Source organism: Filicampus tigris, chromosome 12, assembly GCF_054856515.1.
Source record: "Filicampus tigris isolate MCC_2025a chromosome 12, RoL_Ftig_1.0, whole genome shotgun sequence".
In the NCBI taxonomy this organism is placed as follows: domain Eukaryota; kingdom Metazoa; phylum Chordata; class Actinopteri; order Syngnathiformes; family Syngnathidae; genus Filicampus; species Filicampus tigris.
In genome coordinates, this window is record NC_141228.1 from 20865256 (window position 1) to 20886097 (window position 20842).

The window sequence follows — 20842 nt, forward strand, 5'->3', positions numbered from 1 at the left end:
CTCTTTCTCTCTCCCACACTCCCTCCCGCTCTCTCTCTCTCTCTCTCTCTCTCTCTCTCTCTCTCCCCTTCTCTCTCTCTCTCTCTCTCTCTCTCTCGTTGGTAGCCAGCCTGTGCGCGCCCCCGTGGCGTATCCCCGAACGCGCGCGTTCTCGGCAGGGGGATGGACTTGACGTCACGCCGTCTCGTCCGAATGACTGGGTTACATACTGGAACTCGAACTCCAGCCCTCAAGATTGCATTAGGCGGCAGCGCCCGCGTCCGTGATGATAAACGCAACGAAAAACAAAACAACAAAAAAAAGAACAAACAAAGGTACACTCTTGAGCAACGTTTGCTTTACGGAGGATAACAGCAGGATTCTTCCTTGTTGTTTTGCGATAAAAATGCGTGAGTGACACGTGTTCTGCGGGTGAAAGGTTAAATATTAATAACGCCAGGCCACGTGGAGTTTTCAGCATTCGATATTTATCGTTGCGGCGCCTTTAATCACCTGCGCGGCGCATCATTTATTCATGCTAAAAAGTGAATATTGAATTTTCGAGACGCATGCGGGATGATTTGTGTGTGGGTGCTTAATGCATCACATTGAATGCACAAAGCCTGACCTTTAACCACATCATAGTGTAAGCACAGCAAACATTTGGGCAGCGGGGCCTGCTCAAGGTGTCCAAATGCGTCGGGGTTTAACCGGAGTTAGTTTGCCTCACTAGACAAGCCTTGAAATTAGAGAAACAAACAAATATGGCATGTAAATGTGTCACGTTTATCATCTGGTGCCGTTCAGAATGAATATTGAACGAATATTAATGCTAATATTGTCTGTAACAAATACAAACTTTGGCCTACATGGGCTGTTGTAACTGACCAATCAGAAGGCGGAAAAATGTCAATGTCATTAAAAGGCGCTCTGGCCCTGTGAAGATGAATTTGAAATCTGATTGCTTCAAGGATCACTTCCATTGCTAATTTAGTTACACCGGCCAGGCGGCGTTACTGATCCCCCCCCCCCCCCCCCCAAAAAAAAAAAAAAAAGAAATGATCAACACATCTGGATCTTAAGGTGCTGTCCAGTGTCCAATAATTTGGTCGCAGTTGCACGTCAGGGATCATCCAACAGGATAAAAACACACAAAGTGATTTTTGACCATTCGGCCCGTTTTCTGTCAAATAATCCTCTTCCCGATTTTCATCGGTTCACTTCCAGTACATTTTTTGTTTATGATTGCTTCTGTCGGTTTCAAGTTCTTCTCGTGATCATTGTGGGTTTTTTCTTTCATGAACCAGGTACCAAAACTGTTGTCCATGTGCGGATCAGACGAAAACTCGGTGACCGAGGTGCCTTCCTTTGCTGCCTCTATTACGGCGTCTTCAAAAGGGTGAGTTTTGCTTTGTTAAAGTTTTCATTCTACAGTGTGAGCTCATTTTTACTTGACTAAATGTTCAAAATGTTCAAGGTTTTATGACAGTTTGAGCCTGGAAACCACAAAGTCACTTTACATTATTCCCCAAAACAAATTTAGAATTCAACCAATGAAATGGAGGTTCCATTCCCTTCTAGAAATTGAAGGACTTCAGATTTTTCGTGTGGTCGATGCAAAGTTGAAAAAGTCGAGTCGACTTCGATTCATCGATGGATTTTCAGTTGCGCGCTTTCGCCCCACGCAGCGCCCTCGGTTGCACAGGCCCCTCCCCCCACAGACTCGCTCATCCAATCACATTCGATCACTCGCTCGTCCGTTCGCATTCAGATCACCTTCGTTGCCTTGCAGACGGTTGGAATTTATAAAACTCGAACACCGGTTCTTGGAGCGCAAATGCAGACCAGCTACCCACTGGAGTAAAAATAAAACGGACAAAAAAATAGTCCGATCAAATGTATGGAAAAAGGATTTCAAGTGTGTCCATACCAGATCATTCGTTCATTTTCCCAATATTGATCGAACACGGCTCATCGTTCATGCAAGGCGATACAGCCCATCGTCTGTCTTTTCACTCTTCCATGAGGACGTTTGCGAAATTCACTGACGGCCGACGAGTCGTTTTAAGGCTGGTCGTCGTTTAGCCTTAGCCGATCTTTTCAGGTTGGGTGCGCGTTTATCGTATTTGAGGATTAGAATCCTCTTGAGGGAGACTTTCTTTTTTTGGAGTCAAATATTTCCACATGCTCGAGGCACGCTTCGAGTTGGCCGCGCGAAACCAACCGCCTGTCGATTTTTCGCCGGCGAGTAATTGACTTCAAGCTACCGTAAAGCCGACCGGTCGGCTCATCCTCGCTCCCTTCGAAAGTTGAGCATTTTTACTCGGTGATTTCGATAACACTGCCGTTAACTTACCCTCATCCTTGCCGATGTTACTTTTTTTAACCGCGCGGCCGCTTTGAAGCTGGAAAAGATGAATTTGCTTTCCATCGTTTCCTGCGGGGGCTGAAAGTCGTTTCAGAACAACTTTGAAAGTCAACCAACAAAGTCACGGAAGCGATCACGTTCCATTTCGGAGGTTCCCACCCTATATGAAAGTTGCTGCTGGCTGACGTCAAGCCAGGTCAGTCATCCATCACTGTCAAAGTGTGTATGGATCAGGAGGTGCGTCGATATAACCCGGTGCCTATTGCGAGCTGTGCGTGTGTGTGTAGGGGCGCGAGGTTATTCGTACACATGCGGCAACACGTATGGGGATGGAGGAAATGGATTATGCATGTACCGGGCTGGGGGATCAAACTGAGCGAATGAGGTAGCAGGGAGGTAGTAATACATTTGTTTGTCTGGAGGGGGGGAAACACTCGCCTGCGTCAATATACTCTTATACGGTTTCATATAGGGTGGGGATGTGTTCTTAGAGTCCTCTGATGACCAGAGTAGATTTAGGTCAAAATATTCATCCGTCCATTTTCAATAGCATTTGTCATCATTATGGTTGCGCATGAGCTGGAGCGTATTCCGATTCCGGTCAGGTGAAGGGTACACCCTAGACCGGTTGCCCGGTCAATCAGAGGGCACATATAGACAAGCGTTCACACTCACAGTCGCAGAAAACTGAAAAATGCGAACAAGTGCAGTCTTGTTTGGTTAGTCTTTATTATAAACACACACCCAAAAAAAACAAACATTTTTTTTATAATAACCCACTCGCTGGGTAGCTGTGGCTCTTGTTTACACCAAGGTTGGGTTAGTTGTTTTGATAACAGCAGGTTGGGTTGAGGATTGGATTTGAGCGGGCTGAAGAGTTGAATCTGGTCGCCATTTTGGAGTTCGTTGTTTTTTGTCCCCATTTGGGTTATTTTTGACACAGCTGTTTTTCGAGTGCATTGCTTGGTAACTCATCAATATGCTTCGCTTTTACCCCGTGGAGCAAAATCTTGACTCAATGTGCCGGGTCAAATTCTGGGTATAAATAACCCAGCATCGGCCCTGCCTGTCCTTTTTGTACCCACCGCTGGGTTTGCTACACTCCTAAAACATCTGGGTGAGAAATAACCCACTACTTGGGTCAATTTGACCCAACTTTCTCAGTGAAGTGGACTTTTTTTTGTTTGTTTTAAAAATCAAAACAACCTTCTAATTTGTTTGTTTTTTAATACAAAACAACCAGGTCAAATTGACCCAAGTAGCAAGTCACTCTATTTTTGGGCGGGGACACCAAAATTGGGTTATTTTTAATCAGCCGTTTTAAGGGTGTTTTTCACCCAGTTTGGTTCACTCTATAAACAGTTGGGTTAAAAATAACCCAATTGTGGGGTCAAAAATGGACCAATCTACTAATTGGGTCAATTTGACCCACCTTCTTGCATTGTTTTGTCCAAAACAGCCCATTTTGGGGGTTGTTTTGGAAAAAACTACCAATTTTTTATTGGGTCAAACTGACCCAAGTCGTGGATCCGTCCATTTTTGACCCAAAATTGTGTTCTTTTCAACCCAACTGTTTTTAGAGTGAGTGTATCATTCTATTTTTTCACTCAGTTATTAATTTCTCTAGCTTGTTGTTGTATTTGCAGCATACACTCTTAAAATTATTTTTAGAGTGCATTTCTTGGTAACTCCTCAATATGGCTACTTTTTACCCAACGTTGGATCAAAAGCTCGACTCAACGTGCTGAATGGGGTCAAACCCTGCATGGGTATAAAAAACCCAGCAATGGCTCTCTCAAATGTGAATCACTCCATTTTTATTTCCACTATCAGCATTTGCGGCATTTTTATAACTCCTCCTCCTGTTTGTTTTCGAACTACACAACAGTATATGACTCACATGCTCTTGCCGGACCATATAATTGCCTGCGATCCATATGTTACCCACCCCTCCAAATGTACTGCAGCTACCAGTAAAAATCAAAAGCCTTTCAAAGTGACTTATGCTTTGTGTATGCAGGAGCTTGTTTATGTGCGTTCGGTGGGCCCTTATATACAAATGAGCGTTGCCTATGCCGATGTTATGCAAAAATAATGAGGCCATTAGTGGCTAAAACCAAATAGCCCAAACAAAGCGATTGGCATCGCTAATCACGTGCGCTTCGCTTCAAGTAATGCGTTGAGGTTGGTTAGCAGCAGTGTAGGTCAAAACCTGCATCCGGAACCCGCGGAGGCGCTGAAAATGAGAGCGGGGACATGTCGGTGGCACCTTCTGGTTCGTACCAGCATCACCAGCAGACAACAACAACAACAACAACAACAGCAGCAGCAGCAGAAGCAGAAGCAAGAGTGTCCGCTCGGGTTAATGTCCTCCTATTGATCCCGGCAAAGCACCGCTATCGAAAATGAATTACCGAGGCCCCGCGCAGCAACGAATCCGTCATCTGTGCTCAGCCAGCCGGCCTGCACGGCGCGCTCGTTGCACGGGCGCCCGGTGCAACTTGATGGATGGAAACTCTCATCGCGAGCCCTTCTCATTCCACGCAGTCTCTCTGTAAAGGAAAAAAAAAAATGGGTCGGGTGAAAAAGTTTGCAACTTTGAATCCAAATTGCGGATACAGTTTAATGCTTCTTTTTCGTGTTCTTTTTATTAGACGCTGTAACGTGTACGGAAGTCGGGACGAGACGAATAGTCTGTCACAAAATTACGCAAATCTATGAGGGGAAATCGTGGTTACACTCAGTATTTGTATAAAACACTTCTGGCCCATATATATAAAACAATGAAAGCAAAAAAAAAAAAAAACAACGACTTGCACACCATTCGAAAAGTCGTATGTCGGGACCGTATTTTTTTTCTTTAATCGAGTTAGCCAAAATATATAAATTCTTGATATTGTTCATTGCACATTTGATGGCTAATATAATATAATAAAAGAATGCAGGATGTTCCGTTTCACAACATCACAGAGGACGCTATGTTGGATTAAATATAGAAATGTAAGTCCTTGAATCTTTTCATGTTATTTTTATTCACTGATTTTCAATGCACATTCAATGGTTATTTTATCAGGTGTACCATCACAATCGAGACTCATCAGATTTACCTTTGATTGACACTGTCACAGAGGACAAATTGTCATGCCCCCCCCCCCTTTTTTTTTTAAAATCAGAATTTGAATACATTTTCCAGGGTTATTTTATCACCAGCACAAACTAAAAGTTTCCGTTTTTATTCACACTATTGGGATGTAAAATTGCACGTACCAACATATGTTGGTTCGGAGAATCAATATATTGAAAAATGCATGCACGTGATGTTGAATCAGTTTCAACAGTGCCAATTTATAGATTACGTATAAATATTACATATATATATATAACATATAATTATATTTTACGACATTTAAAAACACACGAGCTCGAGCTGGTTTGCGTGTTGCTTTTTTTTTCAAGTTTGAAGAAAGTTCGACATCCTGAATATAGGCCTGTACCTTTTTTTAATTTGTGTTTTTAGCTTGAAACTGTTTACCTCTTGCAGTCTATTTTTTTTTTTTTTTTTTTTTAGCGGGACTTGCAGAGCATTTTGTTGTTATCTTAAAGCGCTGCTGTCGTTTGCTGATCACATAATCGATGATGAACCCTGCAGCAGCCTTTTTCGATCGATGCATTTCTGAAGGTTCGATAGCGCTGTAAAAAAAAAAAAAAAACAACACACACACCCTGGTCCAAATTAGAAAAAGTCATTTTAGGTTATGCATTTAAATGAAGTATTAATATTAATACATAAAACTACTCATTATTGAAAAATAGCAAAGACGACAGGTAGCCTATCTATAATATTTAACTATATCTGCTTAGACCCTTATTGACTGTATTTCTTTTTCGGTTATTTTCGTGTGTTTTGCAACGATGCTCCTGTTTTTATTCGCGCAATAAAGCTCCACTGTACAGTCTATATTTCCCCCGTCCATGTGGACACGCTAATCTTTTCATGACTTCTTGAGAGACTGATGCGGCCGATGCATCACGCCTTAATGTATTCGAAAGTATATTTACTATTGGCAAAAGTTAAGTAGCAGTGTTTAGTCATGTGCCATTGATCACTAGGCCCTGCAGAAACAAACACACGCGCACACACACACACACGCGCACACACTGGCTTCTTGTTTGCTTGTGCATGCATTTAAATTAAATAATGTAGGGGCTATTTTTTCCTTTTCCATATTCACAGATTTTGAAGGGGGAAAAAAAAAAAAAGCTTATCTCTTTTTTTTTTTTTTTTTTTTTTTTTTTTTTTTGCGCATGCGCTTAAAGGCTATTTCTTGGACTTTGTCTGGTGAAAACTTTTACCAAGCAGTCTGCAGGCCCGAATCGATGCCCACGTTGTCCTGTTTAGTCTTCGCACGACTTACTATATATATAAATATACATATATATATATTTTTTTTTTACATGGTTTTTTGTTTTTGTTTTTTACAACAACAAAAAAGGAGAGGCCTCGAGTCGCATTTGGCATTGAATGGCGGTGTTTGTGAAGCGTTTGGCCGCAGTTTGTTAAGGAATTAGTGTTGTTGCCATAGATTATTATTTAGGCGCATTTGCATTTGAAAAGCGGGCCCGGCAATAGAGGAGCGAGCTTAATCAATAGACCCGGCGCAGTATCGATCCATCTGCAGGCTGATCGATCGGCGCAGAAAATTGGGCTCGTGTCTTTTCTTTCCTCTGCTTTCGCTTTTTATGCAGGCAGCGGAAATTATATACATGTAAATGTGTATATATATATATATATATATATATATATATATATATATATAGTGATATATATATATATATATATATATATATATAGTGATATATAGTGGCCTGTTTTCTTTCAGTAAGGATTTAATCAATTCGTAAATGTCCATTATATTTAAGCATCAAATATCTAATTACGAGCAAACTTAATTGTTTGGTTGTGCAATTTCCATTTGTTAGGTATAATTTCAAAGACAATAATTCACTTATTTCAAGTGTAATTTCCCGTTATGACCATGTGCTTGTTTTGGTCAATATGTGTTCATGTATTTATTGTCATTAAGCAAAAAAATCAAATATTTCTCTTGCTCGTAAGTATTTATCCCCAGGAAAAAAAAACAAACTACTTCAAATAAACTGCATTCTTAGCATGGTCCCAAAGGTCACCCGTTTATATTTATATTAGCTGCATGGTGACAGGCCGTTAGTGCAATAAGCATCAGTCAGGTGTGTTTTTCAATCAGTTTGAGGCACTAATCACGCGCACGCACACACACACACGCACGTTTATACGTTCGATGCATTATTGATCCGATTGCGGGTGGATTACGGAATGTTGCACGAATTATTTTTGATGGCTTTGTCTGTTCTTTACACACCTTTCACTATGCACGCATATTTATGGTGTTAAATGAGCGATTCGCTCCAGTGATACGCAAATGTAGAGGATGTTTTGTTTTGATATTTATATTCGTGCTTATTAGATATTTTTGGCCAAATAAAATAGGCCACAATAAAACACGTCTTCTAAATTGTCCAAGTGTGTGTGTGTGCACCGTTACTTCAGTATAGTATAGATTAATATAACACGTATTTACTATAGATGGTTGCAGTATGGATTGAGCATTGATGCAGTAAGGATGATAAATATAGTGCAAATATACATGCAGAGAAAAAAAATGGATCAAATTAAATCACTATTAGTACGGATTTAGTACAGTACTCAGTGTACTCGGAACTTCCAAGAGGAAAAACAAAAAAAAAAAAACAAGTGATATGTAGCCCTATAGAATAGACACAGTATGTTCAGCGTATGCTACCGTCAATTGTCCAGTGCATGTGCCTGTTCCTAATGAAATGTCCAAATTGTGTGGACACGCTTTCGGTTGAAATTTCATTTAGACGCATTTCATATACATACATACAAACATGGATACATACATACACACACACACACACACACAATATAGGGCAGATAAATTGAAGCAGTTTTAGTATTCGTAGGAATATAAATTGTCGTCTGGCTAGTTGAAACAGCCTATTTGAATGTATGCGCATGTTTAGTTTATGTAGAGTTAGTAGTGAGCCTCAATACATTTTGTAATAGCAAAACTCATTTATATACTTGGACAAAAAAATAGATTTATTATAGGTAGAAATTTAGTCTTGAGAGGGTTCCGATTTACAACAGACAGACTTTGAAGGAGAGGAAGTTCATGAAATTGATTTATATGCAAAGACAATTCTATAGATTTAGTCCAGACTAAATAAAGATTAGAGAGATATGTACCAAACAAAAAAATGGATGGATGGATGGATAGATAGATAGATAGATAGATAGAGTTGCACCATCAATGAGTGTGTAAACATTGTGCAAATAGATGAATATCATTTACGTTTAATATACAAAAAGCAGATAGAGTAAGCAGATTAGATCCAGTGGATATAAAAAGTCTACACACCCCTTGCCAAAAGGCAAATCATTGCCAAATATTTCCCACAATTAACGTGGCTTGTAACCAGCACGAAACAATTGAATAAAAAAAAAAAAAATTCTGAGAGGGAAAGTAAAAATCAGCAAGATAATGTGGTTGCGCAAGTGTGCACACCCTCTTCTAAGTGGAATTGTGGCCGTGTGCAGAATGAACCGATCACATTCAAACTGCCACCATTTAGAATACCTCCGATGAACCCCCTAAAAGTTCAGCTGTTCTAATAGGCTTTTCCTGACATTGTTTTCTGTTTTCTAGCGGAAGCCTGGAGATTGTCCGTGAACACTGACTACTGTTTTGAGCTGTTCATAATTCCCTTTACCTTGTCTAAGGCCTCAGTTTCGGCTATAGAAACAAAACCAGCCTCAAAGCATGAAGCTGCTACGACGCTTCAACATAAGCTTGCACCAAATCTACCTTTTGGAATGACAGTATTGCCAAAACGTTTCACCTTGCTTTCATCGGATCATAACAAAACCCCACAAATATGTGGGGGGGAAATGTCAGGAAAAGCCTACTAGAACATCTGACCTTGATGTTTTTTTGGAGAAAAAGTTCATTCAAATACTATGCTGAAAGGAAAAAGTTGCATTAAACATGAGTTTGAATGTGACTGGTTGATTCTCAACTCAGCCGCTCCTTGTTATAAGAGGGTGTGTACACTAACGCAAATTATTTCAGTTGTTTATTTTTACTTCACCTCTCAAAGAATTTAAGTAAAAAAAAAAAAATCTATTGTTGTGCAGATGACATTTATGGAGGGAATAGTTTGGAAATGAGTTCTCTTGGTCTAGTTTTAATAGCACAAAAAGCTGTCATATGAACGGGGGTGTGTAGACTTTTTAGATTCCAAAGTACATCATTCACAAAGAGATATAATTGAATTTCCAAAAAAGTTAATTAAAATACTATGCTGAAAGGAAAAAGTTGCATTTAACATGAGTTTGAATGTGATTGGTTGATTCTCAACACAGCCGCTCCTTGTTATAAGAGGGTGTGTACAATAACGCAAATTATTTCAGTTGTTTATTTTTACTTCACCTCTCAAAGAATTTAAGTAAAAAAAAAAAAAAAAAAGAATCAATTGTTGTACAGATGACATTTATGGAGGGAATAGCTTGGAAATGATTTCTCTTGGTCTATTTTTAATAGCACAAAAAGCTGTCATATGAACGGGGGTGTGTAGACTTTTTAGATTCCAAAGTACATCACTCACAAAGAGATATAATTGAATTTCCAAAATAGATGGCGTTCCCGATGGAGTTGTCCGTACCTGCTTGATTCCCCTTTTGCTGAGTGGATGTGTTAGATTAAGCATGCACATCCTCCATCTATACATCGGTAATGCCTCATAGGTTGGAGCTTAGGCTCATTCGATATTGTCAAGTATGCGTATGATCCCGCCAGCTACTTAAGAGCATTATTCACGCCTCTTCTTCTTCTGCAGCCTTCGCCCCCTCCTCCCCACTCTTTAGCGTTAACGCTGGATTTATTAGGTTTAAGGAAAAGCCCGCTCTTCTTCCTCGAAGGGGATCACACATTAAGTGTAGATCAAAAGATACGCGCTGGAAAACAGCGAATAACGCCTCATGCGCAACACTTACTCCTTCCCTTAAGTGGCTTCATTCTCTGCCTTTTTAATCAGCTTTTTGTTCCACGTTGTAGTGTAATTCCTGCACAGCAAAGCTATTTGTTATGCTTGTGTGGGAAAAAGGGAGGTCACAGTGTGGGAAAAAAAAAAAAAGAGTGCACATCTGCTTTGGAAGTTGTCTGTTTTGAGTGGAATACAGAAAGAAAAGAGGAGGTGGAGATGTATTTGAAAGTTGTTTTTTTTGTTGTTTTTTTTTTTATTCTTTGACATGAAACAGTGACACGGCTGCAGGGAAAGTGTCAGATTTTGCACAAAGCACCATCTTTTTTCCTTTTCTTCTTCTGGCACTGATATCAAACGTTCGCTTCAGCCTGGTGTTTCTCTTTCAGATGCTCCAGATCACCATTTTTTTTTTTTTTTTTTTTTTTTCAGGGGGCCATTCCAGTTCTAATAAAGCCCTCTAAAGGTCATACAGTTATATTACAAAACAAAACACAAAAAAAAAGATATGATGAGCAAATGTTTATATCCATGTTTTGACAAATCGTGACTTAGGGCGGTTATTTACTCAATTGTAGATAGGAAGAGACATCCTCTATAAAGCGTTTTTGGAAACATTTTAAACAATGTTATCTCTGTAAAACCCTGGAGGTCAAGAGAAAGTGGAGTTTAAAGAAAAATGAGGACTAATATGGAGAAATATGGAGAAAGAATCAAGGCTGAACCATGAATCACAATCAAATTGTCACAACAATGGAGAAAAAGGCAATTTTCAAATCGCAATGGCTACAATTTTAGAAAAAAGGGAAAAAAAACTTTTGCTTTGATTTCGTCAGTCTGCGCCCATATATATATATATATATATATATATATATATATATATATATATATATATAAAATAAATAAAGTCATGTCAAACTAAAACCTTTTTTTATCCGATTCTATGCACTGTATTTTAATTTGATTCATCACCAAAATAATCGACCGATTAATCCATTATTAAAATACCTGTTAGTTGTCACCCTAATGGATAGAGTGGGGTCCACCGTTATCAGAATTGCATGGTGGGCCAATCCAAAGTTTTCACGGCCCCAAAATGGCCCACGGCCCGCAGGTTTGCTGCCACTACTCTCCAGTGGTGGGAAACATGTATCAGTGTGAATAAAATGTCCAATTGGCTTTTGCTTAATGAACCCCACCAAGCCCCCAAACAAGCACCCACCCGCCGGACCCATCCTTTAACCACCCACCCCGCTCCCACAGTGGAACTCCCACCCTCCACACCCGATAGAGCACCCGTTGCTAGGCGACAGAGGGAGAGATGGATTGAGGAGACACAGTCAATCAATTCTGCAGAGAGAGAAAAAGAGAGGGTGGGGGGGGGGGGGGGGGGTTAGAGGAGGCTCAAAATGGTCTCCTCATAAGCATCCATCTTTGTTAGTGGCGGCGCACCTCCGAAGGTAAATAAAATAAATGCATCTGTGCGCCTGTCCACCCTTCCATCTTCGGTCCCACGCTTCCGTTTTTAATACTTCTATCACAGCAAACGACAGCGGGCATGTTGTGTTTCACACTCCCCTCGTTGCACTTGCATTGTGCGCCGCTCTCCATTAGTCACCGTAGCCCACGCACACACACAAACATGCAGATGCCCTGCAACGTAGCACATGCCCCTCTTTCTCGCTCACTGGAAATGTGTGTGTGTGTGTGTGTGTGCGCGCGCGTGCGTGCGTGTGCGCTCAGCAGCGGGTGTTGAGCTCATCGACTGAGTATTGATCCCAGCACTCACCTCCCTGCAGTCAGCTCTTGTCCTACATAGCATGCCCTGTCTGATTTCTCCCCTAATGGCTTTTATCCAGCTCCAATCTTTATTTAAACTGAAAAGTAGGAATTAGCACCCACTTCTGTCCAAGTCTCTCTCTTGCTTAGCGTTTTGCTTCTTTTTTTTTTTTTTTTTTTTATCTAACAGCACATCATCGTCCATCTTGAGTAAAATATCCGGCTCTCCTCGCTTCGAATATTTGGTTCCTGGACACTTCATTAGGTACTCCTGCAACAGATAATTCAACATAAGAGCTGTGTCAACATTTCTGCCTTTATATTCTGTAGCTAGTAAGTAAGGCTCAGTTTTAGGTCTCACTTGTCTTGTTTCGCTATGTGCTGGTGTCTTATTGACAGATGCATCTGATATGTTGCTCACTGTGTAGCAAAATACTAAAAACACATTAGTAAATCGGGGTTTTCAATGCTATCCATTATTTATTTATTTATTTAGCTACTTAGCCACAAATTTCCAAATCACAAGTTGGGTGGAAATTCTGGCATCTGCAAAACCATCTCACTTTTCAGGTCCGTTAAGCCATCAACTAGACTTTACACAATCAGGGTTTCGTAAACCGATCACTGATCAGCACGTTAAAAAAACTAAATAAATGAAAACAGACAAAAACGATAATCAATCACTGAGCTGATACCAATCTGATCAAACTATTAACGATCCAGCCAATCTATTTCAAAAACTTGTTTGGTTACTGTACAGTCTTGGGACCGGCCCAGTCCATGAGTCGTCAAAATTGACGCCCACTGAAATACATTGGGGAACAAAATAATAAAATATCTAAAATATTTGGGGACTGACCACTAGCATATAGATTAGTGACAAACTTTGCTCATAGAAGGTTTCAGTCCAACATGGACGATATATTCTCATAAATTGCTATTTTCCAACTGGAAAATTTCTGGGGCCTCATTTACAAAGCGTGCGTAGGAACATTTGCACGCAAAGTATGGGATTTATCAATTTGGACTAAATTAAATTGAATGTATCTATTTATTAAATTTAGGCACAGCTCTGACCGCGCATACACACAAAACGTTGTGGCACAACGGCTATACAGACATCACCAACAAGCTGAGATGAAACACGGCTTTCCGAAATATAGTTGGAGCCATAGATTGCTTGCAGCCACCTTTATTAAAAGCATCATCAAACAATGAATTCCGCGACGTGAACAGGAAATGATTTCATTCAATCCATGTACAAATAATCTGCGATCGACACGGCCAAGAGCAAATAACGCATTAGCAAAGCTGGGCATTTTACTACAAATTGAGCGTCCGTTATTCGTCCTCCATCTGCAGCGTGGCTACCCTTCCCTACCCTTGTATTAGTTGTTCTTCGCAGAGGATAAAGATCATATGCCTGTGAGTTGTTATGTTATCTGTCTGCGTGTGTTCCTCCACGTTTGCTTTCACATATCCATCGTTAAATGGTTACAGCACCGCAACACTGCTGCTAGTCGGTAATATTATGTGGTTAGCATTAAGCTAGCCGACTTTCAATTTGACAATAGGGAGAATACGTGTTCCATGCTTTTCCTTCTCCCCATTCCAATGCGCTGCCAATAGAGCAAGACGACAGCCGTTACTCATCCATATCAGCTGCTTCCACCCTCACCTTTTTATCGTTATGGAAACGTCTCCTCCCGCCGAAACGAGCGCCATTTATTCTGCCCCGACGACTTTCCATATCGACGCTCCTTTGCGACCAAACAAACCCCCTCCCGCTCCCACCTGGAGTCGAGCTGGAGGGGGGGGGGGACGGACCCCTCCGCGCGCCATCATCCCTTCCCGACGGCCGTTTTGATTTGTTGTTGGCGGCGGGAAGTGACGGGTCCGAGCGAGAGGCGATCGGCTTTTATCTGGACCCGGCAGGAATAAGACACATGGCGCTATCTGTGCTGGCACACACAATGGGGATTAATTGATCCCCTAATACCATAGATAAATCAATGGCTCCCGAGCATTCTTCTTCTGCAGCCAATCGCGCGCGGTCCCTGTGGCCGCAGGTTGACGGCCGGCGGCGCAGAGGTGAAAGCGAGAGGGGGAGTCCATGGGAAGGCCGGGAGCGAAGGCTGCGGCCTTCCTCTCGGAGCGCAAACATGCACTCGGGAGGTATTTATAGCACGGCTTTGTTGGTGCTGTGCCGACACTCTTACTGGCATTTACAGAACAATACTGCAGAACTATACGGCTCAATGCCACTCTGCACAAAGATGACAACGCTGTCGAGACGATCGGACCGGATTTCAAGTCTCAATTCGAACTTGAAAGTATAAACCAGGTTCCAAACGCCATACGTTGAAACACTAAGCTTTGTGTGAAAATCCTAGCTTCAAGACAGAATTTGGGTGGAAACAATCGTACTGGTCAACAATATATTTTAACCAATCAATCGCGTTAAAAATAAATTAAATGTATAATTAATTTTGATAAATGCCTTTCCTTTTTTCACATAGCACATCGGTTTTTTTATGTGTTTAAGTTTGACCTATAAAAGATTGCGCAATATGGATTTCACCATGCGTTGTCATTTTATGACGTATTCCAAGGAAGAAAATTCACCTTTTGCTGAACCTAATCCTCAATTCATAAATATAACTTTAAATATATTGCTATATTACATATGATATATATTTTTGTATATTATTTTAAACACCTGATGAAACAAGGCTCGGAAATGGTGCAAAAAATTCATCTAGAAAAGTGTTGTTGTTTTTTTTCCATAATCTATGATTTAACAAAAATGTGGTGATCAATGTAATTGAAAGGCTTAATTCTGGCTTCAAACCCTATTCCTGGCTCAAAACCCTATTTTCAAAACCAAATTCTATTTTGAAGCCCTTCTTTGAAAACCTTATTCTGTTTTAAAACCATAATTTGAAACCCTAACCCCATTTTGAAACGCTAGCCATGTCTTGAAAGCCCAATTCTAAACCCTGACCGCCTCGTGCAAACACTAATCTGAAGATTAATCCTGCCTTGAAACCTAACCCTGGCGTGAAACCCTTATTTGAAGCCCCTCGTCTTGTCTTAAAACCCTAATTTCAAAACTTTGCCACCAGGGGGCAGTATGGAACAGACAATCTAATAAACACGGAATTTCACAAGTCAGCTGCAGTTATCTTACGCTGCTTCTGCTGAGGATAAAGAATATATGCTTGTGAGTATCGTTATAGCGTCTGTCTGTGCGTTGCTGCACCATTTGTGTTCAAATATCTGTTACAATGACTGCGACATCGATGCGATGTTTGTTAGCCCATCAACTCCCTTTTGCAGTTAAAGTAAGTGCATCATTTTCGATACTCTTGTATTGAATCTCGTAAGAATGTGCAGCCGTAATTTTGTGGCCAGTGAAAGTCGGGCCGTTTTCTCTCCACTTGTGCCACCTTATCTGCAGCCCGCTTGGATCCATCTCCATTAGGCTCTCCCGTCTCCCATCCTTCTCACTCCCGCACGTCGACGGCATCTCTCCCGCCCGCCCAATCGTTCCCGTACCAGCCCGCGCCTTGGCATGGTCTAGCTTTCCCGCCAACACTGTTTTCCCTCACACAAGCCCGTATAATAACAGGCTAAAAATATGCCTTTGCTTCTGTCCACCCCCCCCCCTTTCCTTGCAGTATTGATTTTGCCCAAAGCATTGTCTATGGTGAGAGAGAGAGAGAGAGAACTGGAGAGACAAATGAAGTCAGAAACAACTCGAAAACAAATTACTTTCTACACACGAACGGGTGACAAATTAAAGGGGAAAACAATATAAAGACAGTATATTGTAATTGGGTTGAATGTGAAGATATGAATGAAACCCTTGGAGTGTGTTCTTCGACACCATTGATTTTCAAAGTGTGCATGCCACGCAAAGAATTACTCAAAGAAATGTTCAAACTGTGCTTCATATTACCGTCATTTTTTTTCCTTTAATCTAGTACAGTACATTTCAGTTGTATTTACCTTTTTGCTACAGTACATTTGTATTTCGTCGCTGTCCTGTGAAAAACACTTATGTCCGTCTTTTTCATTTTTTCGTATTTTTACGCGAATGGTGTTTCCGCGTCACAGACATTGCATTAACGTGAAAATTAAAAAAACAAAACATTCCAAAATTGGATATAAGTGTTTTTCACAGGACAGCGACAATTTGAATTTAAGAAAGTCTTGTTTTTAAACTTTTTTTCATAACTAACATTTTTATTACTCTCTGTCTCTCTCTGTCTCTCTGTCTCTCTCTCTCTCTATCCATCTATCTATCTATCTATCTATCTATCTATCTATCTATCTATCTATCTATCTATCTATCTATCTATTATCTATCTATTATCTATCTAGCTAGCTAACTATCTAGCTAGCTAGCTAACTATCTATCTAGCTAGCTAACCATCTTTTATTTATCTATCTATCTGTCTTTTATCTAGCTAGCTAGCTCACTATCTAGCTAGCTATCTAGCTAGCTAGCTAACCATCTTTTATCTATCTATCTATCTATCTATCTATCTATCTATCTATCTATCTATCTATCTATCTATCTATCTATCTATCTATCTACTTTAATTGAATTGAAGTGCATTCTTCGACACCAATTTGACGTATTTGCTCAGTTGCAACATCCGACGTTGTGAATTAAATGTCCTCAAAGATCCTGCAGCGCTAATTCACACACTTACCTTTAAAGGAGCCACTATTTTATTTTACAGTATATCCTCTCAATTGGACGTCACAGTGCACCAAAACACTCTCACGCAGTATGATTCAATAATAAGCCGGTGCAAGGAGAGAAAACCTTTAGCATTGCAAATATGCTCCATATGCAGCTTTTCGGGGAAAATGGTTGGGCTCCTTTGCCACTGGTGTGTAATGGGAATGGAGAGAACTGATCAATAGGCGCATTGATCGCTGCTGGCTTGAGTCTGGGGAATTGAGAGTGAGAATGGGGGAGTGGTCGAAGAGGAAGGGGGTGTGGGGGTTGGCTCCAGGTTGAATTTTTAAAACGCTCTATTGCAGAGATGACAAATAGTCGGTTTGAAAGGAGGGAGACAAAGACGCTGGTCTTTGACACATTGCTGCTTTTATATATTTATTTGGGGGGAAATCAACAACAACTAGGAAGGCAAAAGCACTCCCGTTTACTTGCTTTTATGTCAATATTTTGCTCTGAGAAACAGCAAGAGTTGACTTTCTGGTTTTACCCTCACGAGAAGGTGAGAGATTGTCGAGAGCAAACGTACAGAATGCAGCATTACAAGGCCTTCTTTGCTCTGTGCAACTTCTCCTTCTTGCAAGACTAAAACAAATATGATTCATACTCAATTGTTTACAGTTTGCCAGCAGGAATATGCATTTTATCAGAATAGGCTACTACGTCTGATGAGGCAAAATAATGTCTTAGTCTTTAGATTAGTGAAGCAGCATGTTGTTGGTCCATCACCCAAGGTTCTTCTCATACACTTTGATCCAAGTAACTGGAAACCATTTTGTTCATGATCATCATTTGGTTTGAAATCTTGCCCCACTCGTCACTTGAAAAGAGATTGACAAACATTCTATTTTTGTCTTTTTCAAATTTGATCCACAAATTAATTGCAGCACCTCAGTGTAGTGCTTCACATAGCTCACATAGCTCATGCTCAGAAAAGGATTATACTTCCACCAAGGAGACACGCTGGTCAATCATTTCAACTGGCATTACATTTGCCCTCATCAAATCTGAGATCAATTCTCATTCACCCAAAATATGTATTATGCATTGAATAACGTCACCTTAATTTTTTGCCAATATCCTTTTTTTTTTTCTTTTTTTTCGTCCTCCCAGCCCATCCCCTGCAGTATTTATTTTCAAAGTCACCCACATAAACCTCAGACATAAACCCGAGCTACGAGTGTAGTCAAATCAACATCTGTGCCGGGCATAAATGAGATATAATAAAGTTGAAACATAAATAAAGCGCCAGCCTGCGCTTGTGAGGGAACCATGCCGCCCTCGACGGGGCGCTGTCTGCTTACTAATTCTAAAAAGCTGGCTTTCGCTTTTAACGTGGAATTTTGGGGAAAGTAGGCATAAATTAAATGAAGATAGAAGACTTTTAGGACTCAACTCAACTCTCTTTATATGAGATAAAATTTCAAAAACAACAGCAGTTGAAAGAAACTTCTGCACATCAATCAAAATCGAACATAAAACAAGACAATTGAAGATAACATTTTGAAAACAATTAGACACTGAAATAAGAGCTCAAGTCTCATGCTGTGTTGATCGCCAAGGAATAAAAAAAATGGGCATTCTCCACCCACAACTCAGCAAATTGTTTTGGAGCAAACAACCTGCTTGCTTTGTTATGCTAACTAGCATCATTACCATGATTGTCAATAATTTATATTTTTAAGTTGTTCCAACTTAAATGACTGTTTCAGCCTGATAAAAATACACGTTGTGTTTTTTTTATATTGTGTGTGCAAGCCTGTTGCAAATTCACCCACTCACAGCAGTTTCAAAGTGCAACTTACAGACACGGTCAAGTGTAAAGCACGAGCATAAGCAGAGGAGTTGAGAGACAAAAATTTGATTCAAATTTTAATCTCCGGTGTGGATTAGTTTCAGTTTCACCTCTGAAAGCGACGAGGGACTGAAAACTATTGACGAATATTTTACTGTATGTTGCTTGAAACATGCCCCGAAGGGCCCCAACATTTTCTTTACAAAAATATGTTCTATGCACTGCCACTAGTCTAAACACTGCATTCTGATTACAATTGTGGTTGTGGAATATGAGTTAAGCATTAAAATCCACCCATTTTTGTCCATCTCAGGGGGCGGCCATTTTGTCACTTGCCGTCGACTGAAAATGACATCACAGTTGCTCAGGGGTCAGCCAACAACCAATCACGGCTCACCTGTTGTCTCAACTGAGCAACTGTGATGTCATTTTCAGTCGACAGCAAGTGACAAAATGGCCGCCGCCTGAGAACTTGAGCCGCGATTGGATGTTACCTGGGCCCTGAGCAACAGTGATGTCGTTTTCAGTCGACAGCAAGTCACAAAATGGCCGCCGCCTGAGATGGCTAAAAACGGGTGGCTTTTGCTGCTTAACTCATATTCCACCAACACAATATTAATCAGAATGTAGTGTTTAGACTAGCGGGGACGCATAGAACATATTATTGTCAAGCAAATTTTTGGGTTGACTTCATTTTAAGGAAACACAACCAATACGAGCCCAGTGTTCATAGCGCTTGATGGACGCACAACAGGAACAAGACTCAAGCTCACCACAAGGAGCTTCCTTGCGCAAATAAGAAGCAAAGTGTCCATTTTGTGTACTTGTGAATGAAACCAAGTACGTGTGCATCATGCATGTGGGGGCTGTAAACAAGACGCAGCGCGGTTAGCGCAGCACTCTGTAAACACCCCCTGAGAGGAACCTATCCCTCAGTAAAAATTCCAGCTGTAAATAATGTATCGAATGCAAAGTTAAGGTCCGCGGGGAGATATGGATAGGCTCATTACTCTTTTAGTTTGCCGGGCCTTTAACGCGCCTCTCCGCAATCGACTGGCCCTCGTTCTGTTTTGATTTAAAGACGCTTTTACCTGCGGATATTGTTGTGCATAGGCGTATTTTTTTTTTTTTTTTTTTCCCATTTTATTTTCTACACACAGCCCAGAGGTTTTGCGGAAAGCTCCACCACCCAACGTTTGTGCCTTGTTAAGCTCAACGCACGCGTGAGTGTATGCACTGTGTATTATCAGGGGCCCTGCATCCGGTCCGGGGTGCATTGATCCCCGGAGCAGGATGTCAAACATTTTAACGGCGATTTGGTCTCGGCGCAAGCGGGCTGTTAATGCATTAAAAATCGTTGGGTCCCTAACCGTCCAGAGCAACGCAAGAATACCCCCTATTGCTGGAACACGCCAGCGCCCTCCCCCTGCCCTCCCTCCACCTCCTGTTTCCAGCCACGTCCCTCACATCCTCGGTCTCAATCAATCTTTACGACACCCGGTTGCATCTCGCTAATGTTTCCGGACTTGACCGTATCCCCGCTCAAAAATTCTTAATTAAGCCCGTTCTGTATGTTTACTGTTGGGCAAATGACAACCTGACGGGGGCTAATAAAACAACACTGTCAGGAGCACGGGCGTTGACCTCGCCTTATCTGCCTCCATCCTCCATATTTTCTACCTCACAGGCTTCTGGATGGAGGGTTGCTTGGTCCTGTTCAACGTCGTCCATGTGACTATTTGTCTAAAAGCAGGGGTGGGGAACCTGTGGGCCATTTATGGCCTGCAAGAGCATTCCATTTAAAAAAAAATAAAAAAAAAAATGGTGGAACTTTTATGAAAAGGAACCAAAATGCTCATCCATTGTTAGCTGAGCTCTGAGCAACTGTGATGTCATTTCCACTGGACAGCAAGTGGCAAAATGGCCGCCCCAGAGATGGATAAAAACGGGCGGATTTTGCCGCTTAATTCATATCCCACAAAGGCAAAGTTTAGACTAGTGGGGCCGCATAGAACGTATTATTACAAAGCAATTTTTTGACTTAAAGCGGAAGTCAACCCAGACA

The 20842-nt window shown here is 41.0% G+C and overlaps 1 long non-coding RNA gene across 1 annotated transcript in view; it reads left to right on the forward strand.

Moving 5' to 3' along the window:
- The first annotated feature begins 195 nt into the window (after positions 1–195).
- LOC147139100 (uncharacterized) overlaps positions 196–20842 on the forward strand; it is a 29780-nt gene continuing 9133 nt past the window's right edge. Inside the window, exons 1-2 of the long non-coding RNA XR_015088954.1 lie at positions 196–314; positions 1287–1378. This is a non-coding gene — a long non-coding RNA (uncharacterized LOC147139100). The remainder of the gene's footprint in view (positions 315–1286; positions 1379–20842) is intronic.